The 23,794-nt window shown below is 43.2% G+C and overlaps 1 protein-coding gene across 1 annotated transcript in view; it reads left to right on the top strand.

Moving 5' to 3' along the window:
• The window catches only part of PTPN4 (protein tyrosine phosphatase non-receptor type 4), a 3,248,454-nt gene that overhangs the window by 2,864,981 nt on the left and 359,679 nt on the right, over positions 1-23,794 (top strand). The gene's annotated exons all lie outside the window — the stretch shown is intronic.

Raw genomic sequence — 23,794 nt, 5'->3', positions numbered from 1 at the left:
ACCCTCCAACCTGTTTGCTAATGTAATCCATCACCAGTATGAACAGCAGTGGGTCCAGAGGTGAACCATGGTGCATACCCACTCCCACTGGAAACCCCTGTGTGACTGAACAGTGTACTTGAGTCATTGGGTCCTTGTACACAGCCTACACTAATTCTGCCAATGTTTCTAGGACTTTCATCTACTGCAGTACAGCCCAAATCAACTTTCTTGGGACCTTGTCATATAGCTTTCTCCAAGTCTAAAAATGCCCGGTTGGACTCTCTTCTCATCTCTAGCGTCTTCTTAACTGTCTGTCTTACTGTAAACATCAGGTCAGTTGTACTGCATCCTGGTATGAATCCAAGCTGCTGATCTTCCATTGGATCTATATTAAATGAACAAATGCTTAAAATGTCAAGTACGACTTGCTCGATAGCTTTTAAGCGAACGTTCATCTAATCGAATCCCCAAAATATCGAAACAAGGAGTTTTGAAAAGTTTTAGTTGGCCAGCTGTCAGGAAGGCAATGGCTGACGGCTACAATGTACTGTATGCCCTTACAACCTGGGGGCTGTGCCCCCCCCCACTTAAATATAACAACTCCAGCATCGCACCACAATGGTTTACTGTCATAACATTGCACAGGGTGAACGTTGAGACCGCACCGTAGTGGAGGACTGTAAAAACATTGAGACAGGGTGAAAGTACTGAAGTCAGCCAGCCGTGAGGAAGCCAATAACTAACTAACTTTTCGAAACTCCTTATTTCGACATTCTCGGGTTTTGCTTAGATGAAAGTTTGCTTAAAAGGTGGCGAGCATGTCGTACTCGACATTTTAAGCATTCGTTCATCTTATAGGGAACCCTCCCATCTTACTACCTTACTTTCTACTACTCTGAGTATCCATTTATCAGTCACCCTCTCAAGATCTTTCATGCAATGTGACAGGAGCTGTGGATGTCCTCTTTGTTCTTGTACACTGGAACAAGTATGCTTATTCAGTCTTCTGAGATGCACCTTTCTCTCCACACTGCTATGAGTAGGATACATTTCTCCCCCATCTCACCCAGCATCTTCATCATCTCTGCTGTGACCTCTTTCTGTGGCAGTACAGCTTCTGTGGAGTTTTCTTCATTCAGAAGCTGCTGGAAGTACTCCTTCCATTTGCTTTTGATGTCCTGTGGACTGGTGACCAGGTTATTTCTGGCATCCCTTATGAAATGTGTCTGACTATCTTTATCTTTCTGTCTCTGCCTTGCAACCTGATTTAGTTTCTTTGTACCACCTACTGAGTCACTTTCCAGAAGCTGGTAAAGTGCCTCCCATGCCCTGTTCTTTGCTATTGCATCTCCTTTCTTAGCCAACCAGTATTACTTCCTAGCTTGGTCGGTCTTTTCTGTTTCCTACTTTTTCTTGCAGTACTTGTTTCTTTTGATGACTTCCTGGACTTCTGCATTCTACAACCAGCTTTCCTTATGTACCTTATTTCCATACCTGGTTCGGCCACATATCTGTTCTGTAGTGTCCTCACACATTGTTTTGAGGTGCTGACATTCTTCTTCAACTCCATCTATTTCCTCCTCATCTTAGGGTAATTCCTTGAATTGTACTTTCTCTCCACTCAACTTCCAGGTCTTCAGCCTTGTCTCTTTTGACCTTCGAGTCTTGTCTGACCACTGCTTGCAGCTGAATATGGCAACCAGTGGCTTATGCTGTGGGCTGACTGTTTCACTGGGAATGACTTTGCAATCATTGATCCTACACCAGGAAGGAGGAGGAAGTCTACCTGAGTTGCATGTTGGCAAGTCTTGTGTGTGATCTTGTGACTCTCTCTTTCTGAACCATGTGTTGGCTACTATCAAGCCATTTGACGGACAGAAGTCTAGAATGGCCTCTCCTCCTTTATTCCCATTACCCCACCCATGTGGACTCAAGCAGTCCTCATATCCTGTTCAGTCTGTCACGATATGTGCATTCAAGTCACCCATTATCAACATCAGTTTATGTTGTCCTGTCTAAATGCAGTCTTTTCCTCGCTGTCACAACCCTGCTTTGGGGCATAGACTGAGATTATGAATACTGCCCAGTCATTACACTTGAGTCTGATTGCCATGAGTCTGTCACTAATTCTAATGACATTCCTCACTGCCTTCTGAAGTCCCTCTCTCAGGTCTGTGTCAGATGAGTGACTTTTCGGAACATCAAAAAAAAAATCTACCTTTTTTTTTACATTTTTGCAGGGTAGCAGGCCCCCTTGCACTCATGTGTGTGTGGGGGGGTGCACCCGCCACTCCCCCTGCAAATTATATATACCAACTCTGAGATCACACTAATTGAGGAAAAGGGTGCATTTATCAAGCCTCTCTGTACTACTGTCTCCATTTAAAAGTTCAAGTTTTCAAAAACTTGATCTTAAGGTTACAACCATATGGAGTTTGAGTTTCTGAAAACTTGATCAACTGATCGTGACCCCTGTCTCTTACCATACTTCCCACACCATTTGTAGCCTGTCCTTCTCCTGAGTACTAGACTCTAGATCCCAAGTTCTGCATTGTCCTTCCATCTTGTCTCTTGGATACAGAGGATTTCCAGCCTCCTCCATATCATCATGTCATCTACTTCCAGGCTGCATCCTGCCAGTGAGCCTACGTTGAGTGTAGCAATTTTTAGTTCATGTTTGGCAGGTTGATTGGTTTTGCGTCCAGCTTTCGCTCAACAGAGTTATCCCAGGTAACCTAGGCTGAACAACTGGACACCGGCTGATCAGTAGCTTATTGACCTAGGGCTGCTGGGTTTTATGGTGGGTACACACTGGCCAGGAAGGATACATAGACTCCTCCCACTATAAGCATGGGTCCCCGACATAGGTTGGAGTAGGCTGGGTCCTCAACCCACTTATCACCGGGAAATACCCTTGCTCACTTGGTAACATTAGTCAACATGATCAAGTCACCTACAGCCATATTTTACACTGTCAAGTGACTAGCACTGCCACAGTTATTAGTCTGTGATCCATGTTCTCCTATCTTGAGGATACTGCGCACCTTAGTAGATGTCCAAAATGTTTGGTCTGTACAACTCTTCCCCTTGTAGGACACTGTGTAGAGTCTGTACTGCTTCCCACAGCTCTGTTCATTGGTGAATTTGAGATGAAAAACTCAGCATCTTTTTTTGGAGGTGGGAGGAACTCCAAAGAGACACAGGGAGAACATGTTGACTCCAGACAGGCATTGGCCTGAGGTCAAGCTCGAACCTTGTGCATGGGAGGCAAAGACTTTAACCATTATGCCAGCTGGTCTCCTTACTCACCAGTCTGCCCCTAAAACCAGTAGAGGTATTCATTATCCTCTTAGAATGAGCCTTTGGTTTGGTATGTAAGGATAGTCCCAGCTTTTTGTGCATGAATATTATACATTCAGAGAGCCACCTAGAAAAAATGACTGTCAAGTTTTGCTTTAAAAGCAACAAACTAATTGGATTTTCTAATATCCCTTAGTCCTGTGTACATAAAATATGAGTTGTCTATGCACATCTCATAAATGTGAAGTATACTCTCCTTTGTAAGAACGTTTCAGGAAAAATACTGACAGATTAATAGTCTGATTGATGTTCATTTCGGATGCCACCTTTGGAAGAAAACTGGGATTTGTTCTTAAAGACATCCTGTATTTATGAAAGACCATATGCTAAGATTTACAGAACAGTGCTTGCAGTTATGAGATCCTCCTAGTGGAATGACCATACACTAGAAAGAGGGTTTTCATGAAAGGTATTTTACATTCACTGTGGCTGCAGCCTCAAAAAGAGCTTGAGTTAAGGCCTGAAATATGATAGGAATGTCACACTGAGAAACTGGATCCCTGACAGGGAGTCTCAGCAGGAAGATTCCCTTCAGAAAAGCTTTTGAAATCTTGAAGGAAGCAATATGAATCTGCTGCTGTCCAAGGTGGAAATTAGAAAAGGCTGATAGTTGAACTTTGGTTGAAAAATTCCTTTTTGGAAGCGTTCTAACTGGAAGTGCAGAATACATGGAAGACGTGATGAAAAATGATCTATTCCCTTAGACCTTTTCCATTGATAATTGGGAACATTGGGGCATGAATGGCTAGGCTTAAAAAGGCTCTAGGGCCATTAGCTTCGTAACCTCTTATGATTCACCTGCTAAGATCAACCATTCTAGTACTTGGCTTTTGTAAAGCTTATAAAATGTGGATCAGACAGCCTGGCAGTTCCTGCCACTACTAGAATTAGGAGGAACCATGCGGTTAGCTTAAGAGTATTTAGTTCCAGGTGAGGCTGCCTGACTCGGAGATTTGGATGATGATCAACATCCAGGGCGGATGTACTAGATGAGGCGAAAGGAAGGGGAACCAAACTTGCCAGCCAAAATGGAACAGTGAGGATTATTCTGGCCTTGCACCTTCTGGTTTCTGAATGGAATGCATAGAGAAGACCCAGGGGCCAATTGTGAGCTAGAGCATTCCTCTGTGGCTGTCCATGTGGAAGAATCAAGACAAAGTAACTGCTGCACTTGTTGCTTTGGTATGAACCAAACAGGCTGGCCTCAGCGACTGAAAATCTGTTACCACTCTGTGAGTGCCTGGGTTCATTGATTAGTACTAGGCTAACTGCCCTTTTGGGCCATTTTAAGCCTAGCTAATTGCTCCATGTGAGATTCAAACCCAGCACCTTGTGTTTATGAACAACTCATGAGACAGCAAAATTGACCCACTCAACGTGTCCACTAGTACAATGCATATCCACAAGATGTGCATTGCTATCATAAAATGATGGGAAGACTTCTCCTAGTGCCACACAGTCATGGTTTCCCAGCAAAGTAGATGTGAGCTGCCCCCCCCCCCCACACACACACACACGCACAAATACACACACACACTCTTGTTGATATACCAGACTATTGCCATTTTGTCTGTCTGGATGGAAATCTCACCATTGGGGAGGTGGTCCTGGAAAGCCTGAAACGCTAGCAGGGCTGCTCTCCTCTCCAAGACGTTGATGTGAAGGCTGGCTTCTAGGGGGTGACAAAGTACCTTAAACTGCCTTCCCTTTAAAATACCCCCCCAACCCAGAAGGGAAGCATCCGTGGCCACTGTGGTTCGAGGATTTATGGACAAAAGGATGTTCTTTGTGTTTCACTGTTACAGTCATTATATTTGGGTAATCTGCTGGCAGGTTCCCCTCAGTCGGCCTGAATTCCAAAGTCTTGGGTCCTGCATCGGTTGCTGTCTTCTCTTCCATGACGTCAGGTCGTCAGGGGTATAAAACATGCAGCCGACGCCATTTTCTTTAGTCTTTCTTGCCGCGCAGTGCCCGAAGCAGAAGCATTTCACAAGTGCCGGTCGGCCGACTACTGAAATATTCGAGTTTGAGTTTCAGAACCAAAGTTTTCACTAAAGCTAAGTACCCTGTTGGGGAAACTTCTTGCTTTTTACCAATGTCAGAAAAAGTTAATAATTGTATTACTTGTGGGAAGCAAATACCTCATAAGGATTTCCATTTATACTGTATTCCTTGCCTAGGCCCTGATCACAATGTGCTTGGCTGTCGGTTTTGTGCTAGATTTAACCAACGCACTATTAAGCTTCGGTATATTTTTGCATCAAAGTATTTTGGAAACAGATTTAACTACCCAGAAATGTCGTCTGATAGCAATCCGACTACCGGAGTACATAAAAAAATGCAAAGAAAAGGACAGAGAAAGGCAGTCGAGATCCAAAACCAACGACAAAGCTTCTCCTAAGCTAGTGCCTGGTTCGCCGGTACTCAGTGAGGCGCCTTCGCAGCCCCTGATACCTGCTACCTTCGAGTCGCAGGCCTCTACCGACACCCATGTGGAGTCCGGCATGCCACAAGATACTCAAGGTATTGGACCAACGGATGTATCTCCCTCAGATGGGTCAGGAGCCACTGAGCGGGCACCTGCTTCTGAGGGTGTATTCAGACCTCAACATTTGTACATCAAACCGACGACAGCTGCAAAACCAAAGACAAAAGCAACTTCTAAACCTAAAAAAACGACGCATGAGCCACGTGCACAGGCCTCTATGCCTAAAAAACAGATGATCAAAATGGCTGAATACCTTATTACCTTGATCAGGGGTACCCATCCCCCTCCAGATAAGAGACCTAAGCAAGACACTGATTATGAATCTTCAGATCAGGTTTCTATTTCTTCTGATTCCTCTTCTGATCAGGAAGTATCTATACCTCCCTGTGAGGATTCTGATGCTGAGGAGTCTATTCCATCTGCATCTCCTCCTGAGGATTATTCATTTGGAGAAACCTTGCATAATTTGAGGGAGCATTTTCACTGGAAGAATCAAGACTTCTCAGAATCAAAAAAGAGGCTCAGGGATTTCCTTCTTCTCCCTCAGCACAAGCCTTTAGCCATTCCCCCTGTTTTAGACATTGTGGATGATGTGTTTTCAGAGTCAAGCTTGACCCCTGACTCCTTACCTCCGGCTCCCTGTAAGCCTGATAGATATTACAGAGTCCCCGACTCTCATAATTTTTTCTTTAGAAACCCTGCTGCTGATCCTGATGCTATTTCACAGGGTCCAAAGGGAGTTAAGGCCTCAACAGCAAAAAAACCCTACCCCTTCTGACAGAGATTCTAGGGCACTGGACAGATGGGGAAAAAAGGTTTATACATATGCAACCTTGGCAATCAGGGCCTTAAATTGTCAATTTCATATGCTTAAGTACCAACAACATGTTATGGGATTGCTGAAACAGAAAATGATGTTGATTTCAGAATGTGCAGAAAATAAAGAATTGCAGGAATTATTGCATACAGCTGAACAAGTTGGAAAGCATACTTTGCAATGTGGTTTTGATTCTTTATAGGCCTCCTGCAGATCCGCAGTTACTGGATCTGTGATTAGGAGGCATGCCTGGTTAAAGGAACAAAATTTGCCTGATCATGTTAAAGCTAAATTGCTAGATGCACCTTTACAGCATGATTCTCTGTTTGGTATTAAGGCAGAAGAGGTTTTAAAGAAAATGGAAGACAAAGCTAAGTCTATGCAAACTGTTAAAGATTTCTTACAAGTGTAGTCACCAAGATTCAGTAGACACTGGCCTACAAATAATTGGTCCTTTCCTGTGTCAGACAGAGTTCAAAGGGGCAAATCCAGACACCCTAAAGGTTCCAGGTAGCAGGCTCAAGACTCGTACAGGTCAAAGCAATGGGGCACATCCACCTCCAAATCTGGAGGAGATAAAGCGCAAACCTACAGAAAGCAATCCCAATGACTTCCCTCTGCCTACACCAAGCACTTATCTTTTGGCAGCACCCATAGGGGGAAAATTAGCACCTTTTGCTCAAAATTGACAGTTAATAACCCAGGACAAGTGGGTACTAAACATAGTATCACAGGGATACAGATTCCATTTCCACACTCTGCCAATGACAAATGGTTGGCCAGATCTGCCAAAAAATCAATGGGCAGAGGCACAGAAACAGGTTACGTCACTCATGGATATGGGGGCCATTCAGACAGTACCAGAACAGGAAAAAGGACAAGGTTTTTACTCAAGACTGTTCTTGGTACCCAGAAAGGACAAGGCCTGGCGGCCAATACTGGATTTATCGATTTGAACACATACCTGGACATTCCAAAATTCAAAATGCTCACTTTGCAGCAGCTTCTGCCATGCTGGACAAGAATGCTTGGTTAGTGACTTTAGACCTAAAAGAGGCATACCTGCATGTCCCAATAAGACAGTCGTGCAGAAGATACCTCAGACTCAAGGCTGGCTTAATGCATTACCAATTCTCTGCACTGCCCTTTGGCTTATCTACTGCTCCTAGGGTCTTTACAAAGTGCCTGGCACCAGTAATTGCATTTTGCAGACAAAGAAGTATTCAGATATATCCTTACTTGGACTGCCTCATTCAAGCAGAGAACAAGGACCCTCTTCTACGACACCTGGCGTTTGTGAAAAGGCTTCTAACATGCCTAGGGTGCACAATAAATGAAAAGACATCACAACTGATACCCTCTCAAAAGATAACATTCCTGGGTGCGAGCTTGAATACAACTGCCCAGATGGCTTACCTCACGCCAGACAAACAAAGGCAACTGATTACTTACTTCAAACTGATGGCAACAAAAACCCAGTCTTCTATAAGACAAATTCTGCAGGCTCTGGGCTTCATGGCATCCTACTAATTCCATATGCAAGACTGCATATGAGGAAACTTCAGTGGTACTTAAAAAGTTTATGGAGTCAACCTTCACACAGTCTGGAAACAATGATGCCTCTCATTCCCTGCCTGCAACAGGAGTTTCTGTGGTGGGCAAAGGCCTGTCACCAAAACATGGGATGGCCCTTCACTCTACCCCCTGCCAGCCAAATCTTAACAATAGACACATCAGATTATGCCTGGGGGGCCCACATGGCAGGAAGATGCATTCAGGGCATATGGACACCAAATCAAATGCATCTACATATCAACCAGAAAGAGATGCTAGCTGTTCAAAATGCCCTAACAGCCTTCAAGGACTTATTTCATCCAGGACAACTACTGATAAAGATGGACAATACCACAGTCATGTAGTATATAAACAAGCAAGGGGGCACACACTCGTAACCCCTTTGCAGATTAGCCATGGCACTGTGGGACACAGCTTTGACCTACCAAATACATCTTGAAGCTCAATTCCTGCCAGGAAAACAAAACACTCTGGCAGACGATTTAAGCAGAAACGTTATGGATCCTCATGAGTGGAAACTAAATCCACAAGTCTTCAGCATGATAACAGAGAAATGGGGGAGCCCAGACATAGATCTATTTGCCTCTCCTCAAGATTATCAACTGAAAAGATTCTGCACAAGGACTTATCACAGATAAGCATGGAAAGTAGACGCCCCATCCTTCAGTTGGAAAAACCTATCAGTTTACGCCTTTCCTCCTCTGCCTCTTCTACACAAGGTCCTCCTTATAGTCAGACAATTGAAGCCAAAGATGATATTAATTGCCCCGGACTGGCCCCGCCAATACTGCTAACCAGTCTTAAGGAACATGTCTCAATACCCAGCTTGGACCTTGCCTCAAAAACCACAACTACTGTCCCAGCAAAACAACCAGATCCTGCACAATCAACTACAGATTCTGAACCTGGCAGCATGGCTAATCCTGTAATCATACAAACGACACCTCTCAGTAAAGCTGTGATGGATGTCATTTTGGAAGCCAGAAGACCTAGTACTAGAAAAGCTTATGCTGACAAATGGAAGAGATTCAAGCACAAGAAACTGATACAGCAGAACCACATATTCCTCAGATATTACAATACTTAACTGAGATGCTTGACAAAGGCCTATCTTTCTCATCAATCAAAGTCCATGCCTCTGCCATTTCGGCTTATTACAATACAGAGCCACCAATCTTTTCTCATCCTTTACTAAAGCAGTATCTTAGAGGAGCCAAAAATGTAAGGCCTCCTAGAAGATAACCATAACAATTATGTGTTGGAAAAGCTCACCCCGCCTCCATTTGAACAAGCTGCTACCGCTGTTATAAAGGTCTTATCATGGAAGACAGCTCTGCTACTAGCAATTACTTCAGCAAGAAGAATTTCAGAGCTACAGGCCCTAATGGCTGTAGAGCCATTTGTTATATTTTACCGAGACAAATCCTACTTTTATGCCTAAGGTCGTTACCAGTGTGGCTCTTAACCAAACAATTCATCTGACAACTTTTTATCCAAGTCCGCAGAACAAAGGGTAGAGAATTCTGCATTCCTTGGACATACACAGACAGCTAAGATTCTACTTGAGCAGGACTAAAGATCTAAGAAAAACTGAGCAATTACTAGTGTCATGCAGCAGGATCAGAAGGAAAGGCTATTTCAAAGTGGATAAGCCATTGCATCCGTTTCTGCTACTTACACCATGGCAAACCTGTGCCCAAGGACATTAGGTGTCACTCCACCAGAGCTGCAGCTACTTCAGCAGCCTTTCTCAGAGGAGTACCAACCAAGGACATTCTAGAGGCTGCTACTTGGAGTTCTGTTCACACCTTTACAAAGCATTACCATTTGCCTCTCTACTCTAAGTCCAGGGCAGGCTTTGCCACTGCAGTGCTGCAGGGCCTTATAGCCTCACCTAATGCTGTTTAGCTCCAGCTTCCTAACCATAGCTTTGGGATTTTGCCTAAATGTAATTACTGCAACAGTGAAACATGAAGAACATAGTACAGTTGTGTACACTTGCCATAAATATAGATGTTTGAGTGTATTCACTGTTGAAGTCCAGGTTACCCTCCTGCCCATTCCCCTGTCATTCTACAGTTTACTTTTCCTTCTCTATCTTCTACAACCTATGTGGTGTATTTGCTTGTAGATGAAGGTAAAGTTTATATTGATGCATGTATATATATATATATATATATATATATATATATATATATATATGTATAATATTGCTACCTTTTTTAGGGCACCTGACATCGGGGGCAAGAAAATCTAAAGAAAATGGCATCGGCTGCATGTTTTATACCCCTGGCAACCTGACGTCATGAAAGAGAAGACAGCAACCGACACAGGACCCAAGACTTTGGAATTCAGGCCGACTGAGGGCAACCTGCCAGCAGATTACCCAAATGTAATGACTGCAACAGCGAATAGACTCTAACATCTACATTTATGGTAAGTGAACACAACTGTGCTTTCTTCCTTCTAACACTGATGTGGGAGTTATCCACTGTTTGATATGGTCTCTGTAAACCTGCATGAGGCGAATCCCAGTATGAAGGCAGTGAAGACTTTGCCACCATTGAACTGAAAAGGATCCATTGCAGTACCCTCATGTGGTACCTTGCTAGAGGAACTAACATAATCATAAAGGTCAATCAGACCTAATAAACTAAATATTATCCTTGCTTTCAGGAAAAGGATTCTGAATGACTTGGGTGGCCACTACTCAAAGAGCATGCAATCCAGTGTCTGGAAGCTTGGCGGTTTGAAAGACTGTGTTGAGGTGACACCCAGTCAACTCTGTCTGCTGAGTGGGGGATAACTGGATTTTGGATTGATTGACTGTAATCTCCAGTAGCCTTTGTAAAAGATGCAGCAAGAGGTCCCCATGTTGAACCAGAAGATCCCTGGAAGCAACAGTGATGAGCCAGTCATCTAGGTACGGGAAGACCTGCATCCCCTACAATCAGAGATGAGCTGTTACAACTGTCGTAATTGCTGTGAATCCTCGGGGGGGGGGGGTGTTCTGGTGAGACTGAATGGCAGTGCTGTGAAGTTAAAATTATTGTCTACCAGCCAGAAACAGAGAAGTCTCATGGATCGTGTTTCCATTTTTTTCTGATAGTAGGCATCCTGGATATCTACAGAGCAAATTCAGTTTTCCTTCTTCCCTTAGAAGAGGCACTATGGACTGCACTGTGACCGTCTGGAATTTTATATGTCTTATGAATCGATTGAGATGATTTAGATCCAAGATAGGTCTGAGGTCCCATGTCATCTTTGCAACTAGAATGAACCTGGATAAACTCCGTAGTCTAACTGGTCTCAGAGGACCCGCTGGATGACTGTTTCTTTCTTTCCAACCAACTTGAGTACTTCTGTTGTTGCAGATTCCAACTGGCTGGGTGGAATGTCAGGAATCTCTCTGTTTATCTTTGGAAGATAAGAAGAGGAAATGGAAGAGCCACTTAGCCATTGTAATATCTTGCCAGGCTTGTGATTGCAAGGATAAATCCCCCTCGACTATCTCCAGAGTGCAGTAGTTGGGTAACTCTTCAGGCGCACTGGTAAGGTTTCTTGGTAAAGGAACCATGAAAACCCTGGTTGTGTGGGCTACCTCTGTCACTAAGGTGTGATGTTCATTTGAGTTGCCTCCTCCTCTGTTCCAGGGAGAGCCTATCTCCAGAAATGCCATATAACCCTGTGACTTTCTGAACAGCATCATCTTATTACACCTTTGGTTCCTAGAAAGGTCCTTTGAGGGGTGGAGAAGCGGGGTCTATATGAGATGATCGAACTTTCAAAAGTTCGACTGTCATGTGGTCGACACCATATGATCGAATTTTTGAAAGTTTGAACATTTTAACGGAGATCTCCATACAGCACAGAATGGGAAATTTTCTCTTTTCTACACTGTAATGCGATTACAGAGTTGGTATATTTAAAGCGTGGGGGGGGGGTGCAGGGGTGCTTGCCCTTCTGCTTAAAACATTCAGGTATGTTTGTGTAGTTTATTTTTTTTTAGATGTTCAAACTTTTAAAAGTTTGATCATATGGTGTCGACCATATGACAATCGAACTTTTGAAAGTTCAAATATCTAATATTGACCCGGAGAAGCGGATGCCAACAGCACATCATCTTGTTCAGTCCTGGTAAGTGTTTTTAGTTGACTGTGAGTCCAAAATGTGTGGAACCATCAAAAGGGCATTGATGAAAGATATCTTAAAGCCTTCCACAAAGTAAAAAAGGTGCATCCAAGCATGCCAGTGCATGGTTATGCCAGTGACCATTACCTTAGCTGTGCCATCAGCTACATTGGAGAGTAGATGCATAGACACATTAGACATGTACTGAAGGATAAACAGCTGGGAGTCAAATGTTTTCTAAGCATCCACTGGTAAGTTACCCAAAAGGGACCTTGTAAGCTTGTTGGTCAGATCCCTCTGAAAACCCATCCTGTGAGCAAAATAGTTCAGCACCCTGAATGTGAAGGTCGCAAAAGCATATGTCTGTTTTCCAAATCTGTCTAAAGTGGGATAGACAGTTCCTTTTTAGTGGTTGCTGCTTCTACCATGATGTCTACTGGAGGACTCTTGGCTCCAGTGTTTTCTATCTTTCTGGCCAACCATGTCTTACTTTTGTTTTAGGAATGGTTTCCCCTACATCAGGATCCTTCCAGGCCTACTGACCCTCCAAATCTATAAGACCATCAGCAGGTAGTATCACCCAGGACGCAGATGAACCAGCACCAAAGGCCTCAAGGAACACAGATTCTTCTGGTGAAAGTGTGTCAGTGGACCAACCCTTTTGTTGCTTTATCAGTTCTGGGATATTACCAAAGATGACGACTTCTAGAGGGGATTTGGGGATCCTTCGCCTTCATCCAGATCTGTATATTCTGTGATGGACTCTGGAGTGGAGTCTAGATGTTTTCACTTACAAGTCTATTTCCTAGGACATTGTCATGGGTGAATCTCAGGAGACCAGTCCGAATCAGACTGGGAACTCGAATGTCAAGTATCCACCAGGCCTGATGGAACTGATTGTTCCTGTTGATCTGCATAAATGGATTGAGTTGCAGGATCCAAGACAGGTTGGGATGGGGGCCAAGTTCAAAGATGGCACCTGAATTCTTGGCCTAGCCAAAACCTTTTCAAACAACTTGAAAGCATAGTCTACAATCTGAACTGAAGGAATGTCCCTCCTATCCAGAGGAGGAGGCACAACTCCTGCTCTGACAGACATCAGCTCCCAGGCTGACCTCAGATTCAGGCTTTTGAGACTCAGAGACATCTCTGATAACTTTCGAGTTGACTCCACTCCCTGGGCCATGGTGCTGATGCTTCAGCTCTGAGACTCATCTTGATCCAAAAACAAGTGAGTAAAGTAAGCTGAAGGAGTTGAACTTGCCAGAACTATCTGCTCTCGCATAGATGCATTAGGTAGGGGGGGTCAGACCCATGGGAAACAGATCTGAAGGGTAGACTGGTACCTGAGATATCAAGGGAAGGGTAATAGGACCCGTACCCAGAGCAGCCAACAGGGCTGGCGCTGGTAGAACAGGTAGATTTTGGGTCTCCATATCATTTGGGATATAAAATGAATGAAGATAAAGCAAAGCTGTTGCTATAAACTTGTACCTACAATTGTACAATTGAACTGGCTCAGTTTTCACAGCTAAGGGTGTGTGAGAAGATACTAATCAAAAGGTAATACAAAAACTGAGAAACCGGAAGCTCTTGTCTATGAGTATGGCTAGTAAAATATGGTCAGTAAAATGTTTTTAGCCCTTTAAACTTTTTTTTTTTTACACAGGTCAGGCATTTTTTTGTCAACCAGAGGAGATGATGTGGATAGTAAACAGCTGAAGGGTTTTATTTGGGAGGGGAAGAGAGCAAGAGTCAAGTGGGATAAGTTGATGATCTCAGTAGAACAAGGATGTGTAGGATTACCTGACTTGAAGGGATACTTTAGAGCTCACAGTTAAGGCTCTCGTACATAGCACAAGCAGAAAGCTACAATTCAAAGTGGAAAAGCATGTTGAAGGAGGAGGCTAATTCACAAAATAAGGAAAGAATGGTATTTTGGTCACAGATCCTGAAGGAGAGTAACAGTCATTCAGAATATTAAGTGCTGCGAAGAGCACATATGGCTTATATTACCAAGTGAAACAATACTAATTTCATGAACTTTAATCATACTTTGACTTAGAATGGCCATCATGGTATTAGAAACCCAAAAGATTTGGAGAAATTAAAGAGTGAAGCAATATTGGCCGCGGTGGTGCAGCGGTTAGGTTCATAGGTTAGTACTAGGCTATCAGCCCTAGGGCCTATACAAGCCTAGCCATAACACTTCCCTGAATATTTCTTCCCACATTCTTTACTTTCCTGGACCCCTGTCTAGCAGGGCGACTGACGTGATCCCTGGGGTGAATTTCCTTTCTCCCATCCAATCGTCAAGGTTCCTCTTGAAGAGGTCCAAAGAGGCACTCTGCTTGACATGTATGGGCAATCTATTCCAGAGTCTGGGGAGTCTCTGGGTCAGGAACCTATCCCTCCAACATGTTTTGTTTATTGTGATGACAAGGTTTAGATCCCTGGAGCGTGTAGCTCTGAGGGATTGGGATTTCTTTAAGTGTAGCATGTCCAACAGCTCTGGGGTTGACATGGCCTTGTATGTTAAGCAGAGATCGCCTCTGAGTAGGCGATATGCGACAGAGTATAGCTGGAGTTTTTAAGGCGGTCAGCATAGGGCATCTGCTTTAGGCCTGTGATTCTTTTAGTGAGGTATTTCTGAGGCCTTTCCAGTTGTTGCAGATGTCTTGAGAGGTACATACCAAATAGGGCATTGTATTCTATAATGGGTCTAATGAGGGATGAGTACAGTGGGACAATGACCTCCTTTTTTCTGGATGAAAAGCCCTTTGTGATGAGGTGTGCCACATAGAAGGATTTCCTGACTGTTGTGGCGATGTGGTTATCGAAGGTGAGACCACTGTCCACCTGTGTCCCTAAGTCTCTTATCACACTTTCTGTGTTTAGTGTACTGCCACCTATATGGTAATTCATGGTTACATGTTTTTTCCCAAAGGGGATAACAGTACATTTCTTGGCATTGAGCTTGAGCCCATGGCTCTGGCACCAAGCATCTGTTTCTGTAAGGCCCTTTTGTAGAGTATCCACATCATTTGGGGATTCAATAATGGCTCCCAGTTTGCAGTCATCTGCAAACTTTGTTAGCCAGAGTCCCTTAGTGTTGACCTGTACTTCAGAGAAGTAGATGCCAAACAAGAGTGGCCCCAGGACTGAACCCTGATTACTCCACTTGTCACTTGTCTGGAGCTGGATTTGGAGTCGGCTACTTTTACAGTGTGGGTTCTATCAGTAAGCCATTTAGCAGCCCATTGGGTGACATAGGGATTAATGCCCAACTTAGTAAGTTTATCTATGATTCCAGAGTGGGGGATGGTGTCAAATGCCTTGGCAAGGTCTGGATAGGCTGTGTGGACCACCTTACCCTTGTCCATGGCTCTGGAGACTGATTCAAAGAAGTCAATCAGGTTCAGGGGACAAGATCGGCCCTTCACAAACCCAAACTGGGTGGGGTCCAGTGTTTGAAGGTTGCCAATGTCTTTGTTTATAAGTTCCATGATAATACGCTCCATGGCCTTGCAGATAAGGCTTGTCAGACTGATGGGACGGTAGTTTCCGGGATCCAAGGTGGATCCCCCCCTTGTGGATTGGGATAACTATAGCTCTGCGCCATTCAGTGGGCACGAAACCTGAGGTGAGGCTATGATTAAACATGACACTTAGGTGAGGTGCCAGTTCATATTGTAGCTCATGTAGTACACAGCCTGGGATGTCATCTGGTCCCATGGATGCTGTATTCTTGGCTTTAGAGAGTGCGTTTTGTACCTGTGTGGCCATTATTACTGGAATTTGGCAATCTTCCGGTATTGAGATGGGCCATTTAGGGGGTGAGAGTGGGGTGAAGTTGGCACTGAATCGATCTGCCAGGATATTGGCAATATCCTTCGGATCAGTATATTTAATGCCATTCTGTTTTAGCTCAGAGCAGATCTGAGCATTGCCATTTAGATTCTTGACATAATTATAGAATGCTTTGTGGTTGTTAGTGTTGCCGCCTCACAGCAAGAGCTTCTCGGGTTCGATCCTCGGCTGGGGTGCCTTCTGTGCAGAGTCTGTATGTCCTCCCTGTAGTCGCGTGGGTTTCCTCCGGGTGCTCCGGTTTCCTCCCACATCCCAAAGACATGCTGTAGGTGGATTGGACACTCTAAATTGTCCCTAGGTGTGAGTGTGTGCCTTCTGTGGAAGGTTGGGCGCCCGGCTGGCAACTCGACACTGTAAAACTCCACTGCCAATCTTGAGCAGACAGGTGATCCACTGTGGCGACCCCGAACCGGGAAAAGCCGAAAGAAGAAGAAGAAGAAAGAGTGAAGCAATATTTATATTCATGAAGTATCAGAAAGTATACTAAGAACTAAGCCAACATGGAAATGGAGAAAGGAGATTCTGCTGAACTGGATAACTGCAATTTAGGGGTACAGAGAATTTGGCAAGAGTGGGCTGGAATTTATAGGAGGAAGCTGGTAAAGGAAAAATAATTAGAAAGGGGGGTAATAATAGAATAGGAAGAGGCCAAGAAAACATTTGTATTGCAGGCTACTATGATTGCCTTCTTCATCATGGAGTGATATCAGTGTAGAGACAGAGAAAGGGTTAGACGACTCCTAAATGAAAGCCCTACTCTGCTTGAGTTTTTAATTGAATCTAGAACAGAAGCTGCTGTTAAAAATGGATAATTAGTAGGGCATATAAAATGTTGTACTGTAAGTTTAGCAATCAATCAGGAGAGGTCAGAAAAGATTGGGAAGATAGATTAGATATGAATTTTACAAATAACGGGAGGATGTATGTATATTCCCAAATATGCAACAAAATCTAGAAGATTTAGAATTTTCCCCTGCAATTGTTTGCATAGATACTTTTATACCCCAAGCAGACACCAAAGAATGTTTTTTTTGTTTTTTTTTTCAGGTAGATGGCAATTGTTGAAGGTGTAATGGGGAATAAAGAGGTACTAGGGAGCATATATTCACAGATTGTAATGAGTTGACAGGCCTTAAACATTCCCTGTAGATTACTCTGCCAGGAATACCGGATGAGCAAATGAGTATAGCTAAAGAAATTATTTTTTTGAACTGGGATACAAAATCTGAATTGCCTAGACATAGTAAGGCCTTGTTAAGTTTAATTTTGGTGGCTGCTAAAAAGCAATTGCTAGAAAATGGAAATCAATCTGAACCAACTCTACTTGAAGTAGTGAATATTGTAGCAGAGAAAAGAACAGGAAGTGGGATTGTTAGAAAGTAAGAGCAGGAGTAAATTACATTGAAAAAGTGTAAATGCTGGGAACAGTACATGCAGAAAAATGTTTTGGAAGAGGACTGATGTTTAAGAGAAGGCAGGAATTGAACAATTTATGTAATGTTGCTTTGATTATATGAGATATAACAGTATATGTGATGTATAATGTTTGTAAATGCAAACATGTTTGCATCTGTCACAAGTGACAATTCAGTAAAGGTGCTTTAGAAAAAAAGAATCTCACTGCATCATTTGATTGAAGCCCATTTTGGTGAGGCTACTGGAAGACACAGACTAGCATAGAATTTGAAGATGATGCCACAGGTGGAAGTCTGGAATATGGCTTTTACTGTATAGTCAAAGAATGGAGCCTAAGGCTCAGCGGATCCAGAGAAAATGTTTGATGAGGTGAGAGAGATCCGATCTGATGAACAGGTGACTTCCTTGGAGTCTTGGGCACCATACCTGAAGAATCTGTTGGATCCAGAGAATTTCCTACTCATTTCTGTTCTTTCTTTGGATCTTAAATTTTCCTTATTTTTCTGCTTTGATTTTTCCATCTTATCACCAGTAGAAGCCAAAGCTGGCCTCAATGAAGCAGACGTGGAAGGTTGAGAAGCAGACTCTATATGAGGGGGAAGCAAGCCTTTCAATATTAGTTTTACTTTACAGCCCTGAATGGCCCTCCATTCTGAAAGAGGCACACATCTCACAGTCAGCATTTAAATGGGCAGTGCCCAAACAATATGCACGCAGTGAGTGCAGATCTTGTAGTCTTATGTCCAAAGGCTGTGCAGTTTTTGAACCTCAGACTTTGTCAGACATGAGGAACCAAACTTTCTACTATAACCTGTAATCCTAATATCTACAGAGAAAAAATGATTTTGATTATTTTCCTTAACTATTTATGAACTATTTTTAATTATTTCTAAGCTGTCTTAAAATGTATTTTCAAACAATTTTTTAAAAACTTATATGCACACAATTTACAAAGTAAATCACACACAAAAAAACAAGCAAAGATTTCTTAATTCTTAAGCAGTCCTATGCCTAAAAGGAGCTATATCATAAGATTGAAAGAACATTTGATTGAATTTGAAAAGATTGAATCTCAGAACATTGAACTGGCTTCTCCTGTGGAAGTTAGCATCTTGATAAAACATGTTTTTTGCAAGGGGGCAAGCCTCCTGCAGTCCCCCCCCCCCAATGTGTGGGGCTGCACCCCTATACCTCCTGCCTGTTACATATACCAAGTCTGAGATTGCTTCGTATTGGGGGGAAAGGGCAAGCACCCAACCCCAAAAAGTACTAGTTTCCAGAGATTAAACTGGTTCATTGTTCCAAGATTCGATCTTCTCTGATTCAATCATGTGATCTTTTGATTTTATGACATTGACCCATCTAGAAAACTAGCACCTAATGGCTAATATCTCATACTATAAACTGTAACTAACAATTATTTAAGATAGATATTCATATTTAAGGTAAGGAAGGAAAGAGAAGTTTAAGAAAAAAGAAGTTATGTACTCACCATAACGTTCCATGTGAGTTGTTAATCTCGCCTTCATTCTTACAGATGGGTTCAGAGCCAGTCCTTGGCTCTGAGTCGGCCTACTACAAAGCTCAAGGTCTTCAGACAGCTTGAGGCCAAGTCCCTATCCCATGATGCACCTTGAGTTACCTCAGATCTTGTTTGCTGCTTCTAATAATACCATGTGCCATTCTATCACTCTTTAGGAGAAAACCCATAGAAAGACTAAGCAACCAGGATAAAAACTAGTATCTCAGTCCTTAAAAAACCCTGGAGGGGGTAGGAGGGTGGGAAGTAAGATTGAATGTGAGATGAACAACTGACGTGGAACGTTATGCTGAGAACATAACTTTTTTATGTAAAGTTCTATCTTGCCGTTCATTCTTACAGATGGGTAGCATCCCAAGCACCATCTTTCTCGAGTGGCTCATGAGAGTATGTTTTTCAGGACAGTAGAACCAAATGAGGCCCTGTCCCTGGAGGCCTTATCAACTTTGTAATGAGTGATAAAGGTATGAGGTCTTGACCAAGTGGCTGCTGCTCAAATGTTGTCTATAGCAAACCTAGCAGAAAAGGCAGAAGATGTGGACACTGCTCTGGTAGATTGACCCTTAATTCTGTGTTGTAAAGGTAAATTGGCAGCTGAAGAAGTGAAGGTGATACAATCAGATAACCATCTAGATAGTGTTGTTTTTGCCACTGGCATACCTTTCCTAGACTCTGAAAAGGAAACAAAAAGTTGTTCTGATTTTCTGAACTCTCTTGTTCTATCCAGGTAAAATCGGAGCTGTCTGTGAACATCAAGTTTGTGCAGCATATACTCTTAAGTTGTTGGTGTATTTGGGGAAGAACATTGGTAAATCTGTGATCTGGTTAAGGTTAGCTTCATTGCAAACTTTAGGTAAAAATGAAGGGTTTGTTCCAGGGACACACTGTCAGCATGGAAAATCAAATAAGGATGTTTTATGGACAAGGCTTGTAGCTCTGATACTCTATGGGCAGACGTGATGGCTACTAAAAAGATAGTTTTCCAAGACAAAAATTTCAAATCGCATGAGGAAGCTGGCTCAAAAGGTGGGAGAATAATGGATGAAAGCATAAAATTTAGGTTCCATGGAGTATAGGGATTTCACAGGTGGTCTGAGATGGAAGGTCCCTTTGAGAAAGGCTTTGGATAGCTTGTGTGACATTATGTTCAATTCTTTAAAGCCAAGGTGAGAATTAGAGATGGCGGCTAGCTGTACTCGAACTGTAACTGCTGCAGCTCCTTTATTGAAAAGTATAGTCAAAAATTCTAATATGGAGGAAATGGGGGCTTGGTAGGGATCAATGTTATTTTGAGAAATTCTAAGGTATAACTTCCTAATAGTGGACTTATAAGAAGATATTACAATATGCTGCAATTCGTTTGAAAGGTTATGGAACCTGGCAATGTTGGGAATTGGAGCAGCCAAGCTTTCAATTTTAGGGACTGAAGAGAGGAATGAAGAGCCCCTGACAAATGTGTCAGATGGTCTGGAACTGGGTCCAAAATCCAAGGCTCTTCCAACAGATGAAGTCAAAGGAAGGGGAACCAAATTTGACGAGGCCAGTGAGAGGGCTGTTAGAATGATGGACCTTCGCAGGGTTTTTGCTTTCTGTAATACTTTGGGTGTCAAGGGAATTGGTGGGAATGGATAGAGGAGACCCGGAGGCCACAAGTGCGTCACTTGGGGCATCTCCCGGAGGGGAAATCAGGGCAAAGTAGCTTCTGCATTTTGTGTTCATGTGGGAAGCAAAAAGGTCACAGCAAGGCTGGCCCCACCTGCGGAATATTCTCTCCGCTATCTCTCTTTTGAGGGACCACTCGTGAGGCAACAAAATTGCCTTGCTCAGTTTGTCTGCAGTCACGTTGGATTTCCCCAGGATGTGCATTGCTATCAGAAAGAGCTGGGTGGATGTAGTCCACTGCCATACTCTTAGAGCTTCGCAACCTGGTTCCTCCTTGTTTGTTCAAGTACCAGATCACTGACATGTCCATCTGAATGGCAATTGTCCCCAGAGGGAGAGAGTCCTGAAAGTACTGCAACGCCAAAAGTACCGCTTTCATCGCCAGGACATTGATATGCAGATGTGTCTCTTTTTCAGTCCATGTGCCTTGGGCTGTTCTTCCCTGAAAATGGCCCCCCCCCCCCCGTCATTGAAGCATCTGTGATCACTGTTGCCGCTGGTGAGGGTAGGATAAAAGGACAACCTATCGTTACATCTAGAGAGGTCAACGGTGTTTGTGACAATTATGAGATGAGACATTGGGAGCTCTTGATAAGACCATTGAGTGAATAGCAGCCGTTGTAGAATCTGCATGTGCATGCGACCCAGCGGTATCGCTATTATTGCACATCATGCCTAACAACTTTAGCACTTCTGATGCGGGAGTCTTGTCTCTGGATATGATGTTCTGGACCTGCTGACGAAGTGGTAAAACTCTTTCTGCTAGAAGTTTTAAACTGGTGGTGGTGGTGTCCAATTTTGCTCCGAAAATATGATATGTTGCGATGCTGACAAGGCAGATTTTTCTGAATTTATGGTAATGCCCAGATGATTGCAGAGAGAGAGAGAGAGTGGTGTCCCTGGCTTGTACTAGATGATGCCTGGTGGTGGCAGTGAGGAGCCAATAGTCTAAGTACAGAAACACCTGGAATCCTAAATGCCTCAGGTGAGCCGTGACCACTGCCATACATTTGGTGATCACACTGAAGGCTGTAGTGAAACCAAAGGGCAGGGCTTGAAACTGGTAATGATTGGCTCCCAGCCAGAAGCACAGATGATCCCCTCGGCACCGGAACAATGGTCTTCGAACTAGAGGTAGGAGCTGAACTCATCCAAGCCGAGGCTCCGAGAGGCAAAGTCGGAACTGACAGGTCAGTCCGACTACAGTCCCCAGACCCGACTGGAGAGTGTCAGCTCCAAGACTCCTCAAAAAGCACCAATGAAGTTCGAGTAAATGGAACTGCTGGCACTGGAGCAGGAATCTGCTCCGAAGGCCCAACAATCATCAGGTCAGACTCCTCTAGCTCCGAAGGACGGGTATGGCTCAGAGGAGGAAAAGAAGTTGATGACATTACAGTTTTTGGCTCCGAAACCACTTTGGTTGGAGCTGATAAAAATTTAGCAAAGGCCGGTGCCTATAGCAGCTTCTGCACCACACTATCCACATCCAAATCAGATAGGCTGATTGAGGACCGAGATGAATGTGTGGATGGAGGCACTGACCGGAGAATTGGAGACTTTAATACTTCATATCCAGGACTGGGGACCAGCTCTGAAAAGACAGGATGCTTGGTTCCGAAGGCTGTGGAGCCGACAGTTTTTTAGATTTTGTCACATCAGAAGAAGACTTAGAAGACTTTGAAGACTTGGGAGATTTATCCTGGTCACTCAAAGCTTCCTGAAATGAAGATTTTAAAAGTCCTCTGTCTGAGTTTTCTTTTTCTCTTGTGTAGAACTTTGGAGGAAAAAGTATGGCAAATGGAGCAGCTTTCTTGTAAGTGCAAGGCTCCAAGAAAGTAAACACAATTAACGTGAGTATCTGTCACAGACATCTTTTGTCCACATTTTGGACACTTCTTAAAGCCAGACTTAGGATGCTTGTCTTTCCCATGGTCAGCCATATTAAAGTCTACAGTATCAAAGAATCTACTGTATAGTAACAGACTAGTTTTAAAGAGAATACATACACACACACACACACACACACACACACACACACACACACACACACACACACACAATATTAGTAAAGCTAAGCTACAGTAATAAGCCCTAAGCAACAAATGGGCTGTATAAGAAAAAACTGTGAAAAACTTTAACTATTTAAAGGCACTCACACACTGTTTAAAGATTAAGAATCTTATTTAAACTACAGCAACATTATAACTATGATAATATATAAAGGTACACGAAGAAGGGATTATTAAAAGCCTATAAAAAACGAAGGCCAAAAAGAGAAGAAATATAGTACTAATAAGCTATCAAAGATATATCTATGAAAGACTATGAAAACTATCATGAAGTATTATTAGAATTAACAAATTTAGCAGGTTTTTATAAGAGAAAAGCTATACTGGCCCGAGCAGTGCTAGGAAACCTCCACTCTATTGCAGCGGCAAACTAGATCTGGGGTAAATCAAGGTGCATCATGAGATAGGGACTTGGCCTTGAGCTGTCTGAAGACCACGAGCTTTGTAGTAGGCCGACTCACAGCCGAGGATGGTCTCTGAACCCATCTGTAAAAATCAACGGCGAGATAGAACAACTTCACATCATCATTTATCCAACTAGAAAAAAAACAGAGCCCTTGGAAAGATGTCTGAGCTGATCAGGTGGCAAACAAGATTTGATGAACTTTGGTTGATTGGAAGGAGTCACAGGCTTGGATCCACAGCTTCATAAAAAAGGTGCTGAGGATGGATCCAGTTAGCAACCCAGTATAATTGAATGAAAATCGATAACTTTGGATACTATGTTTCTGTAGTAATGCAAGTGTTGAGCCACTTACGCAGCTTACAGTCAACAGGCTGCCACACAGAAAATTGCAATAGCTGTTTTTACTGTTAATCCTGCTAGATAGGTATGTTATACTTTTTCAGATGTCATGCTTCTGTAAATTATCTTGGTGCCATTA

The sequence above is a fragment of the Protopterus annectens genome, chromosome 2.part0 (assembly GCF_019279795.1).
Source record: "Protopterus annectens isolate FY-2018-M chromosome 2.part0, PAN1.0, whole genome shotgun sequence".
NCBI lineage: Eukaryota > Metazoa > Chordata > Ceratodontiformes > Protopteridae > Protopterus > Protopterus annectens.
This window is presented reverse-complemented; position numbering and strand designations above follow the sequence as displayed.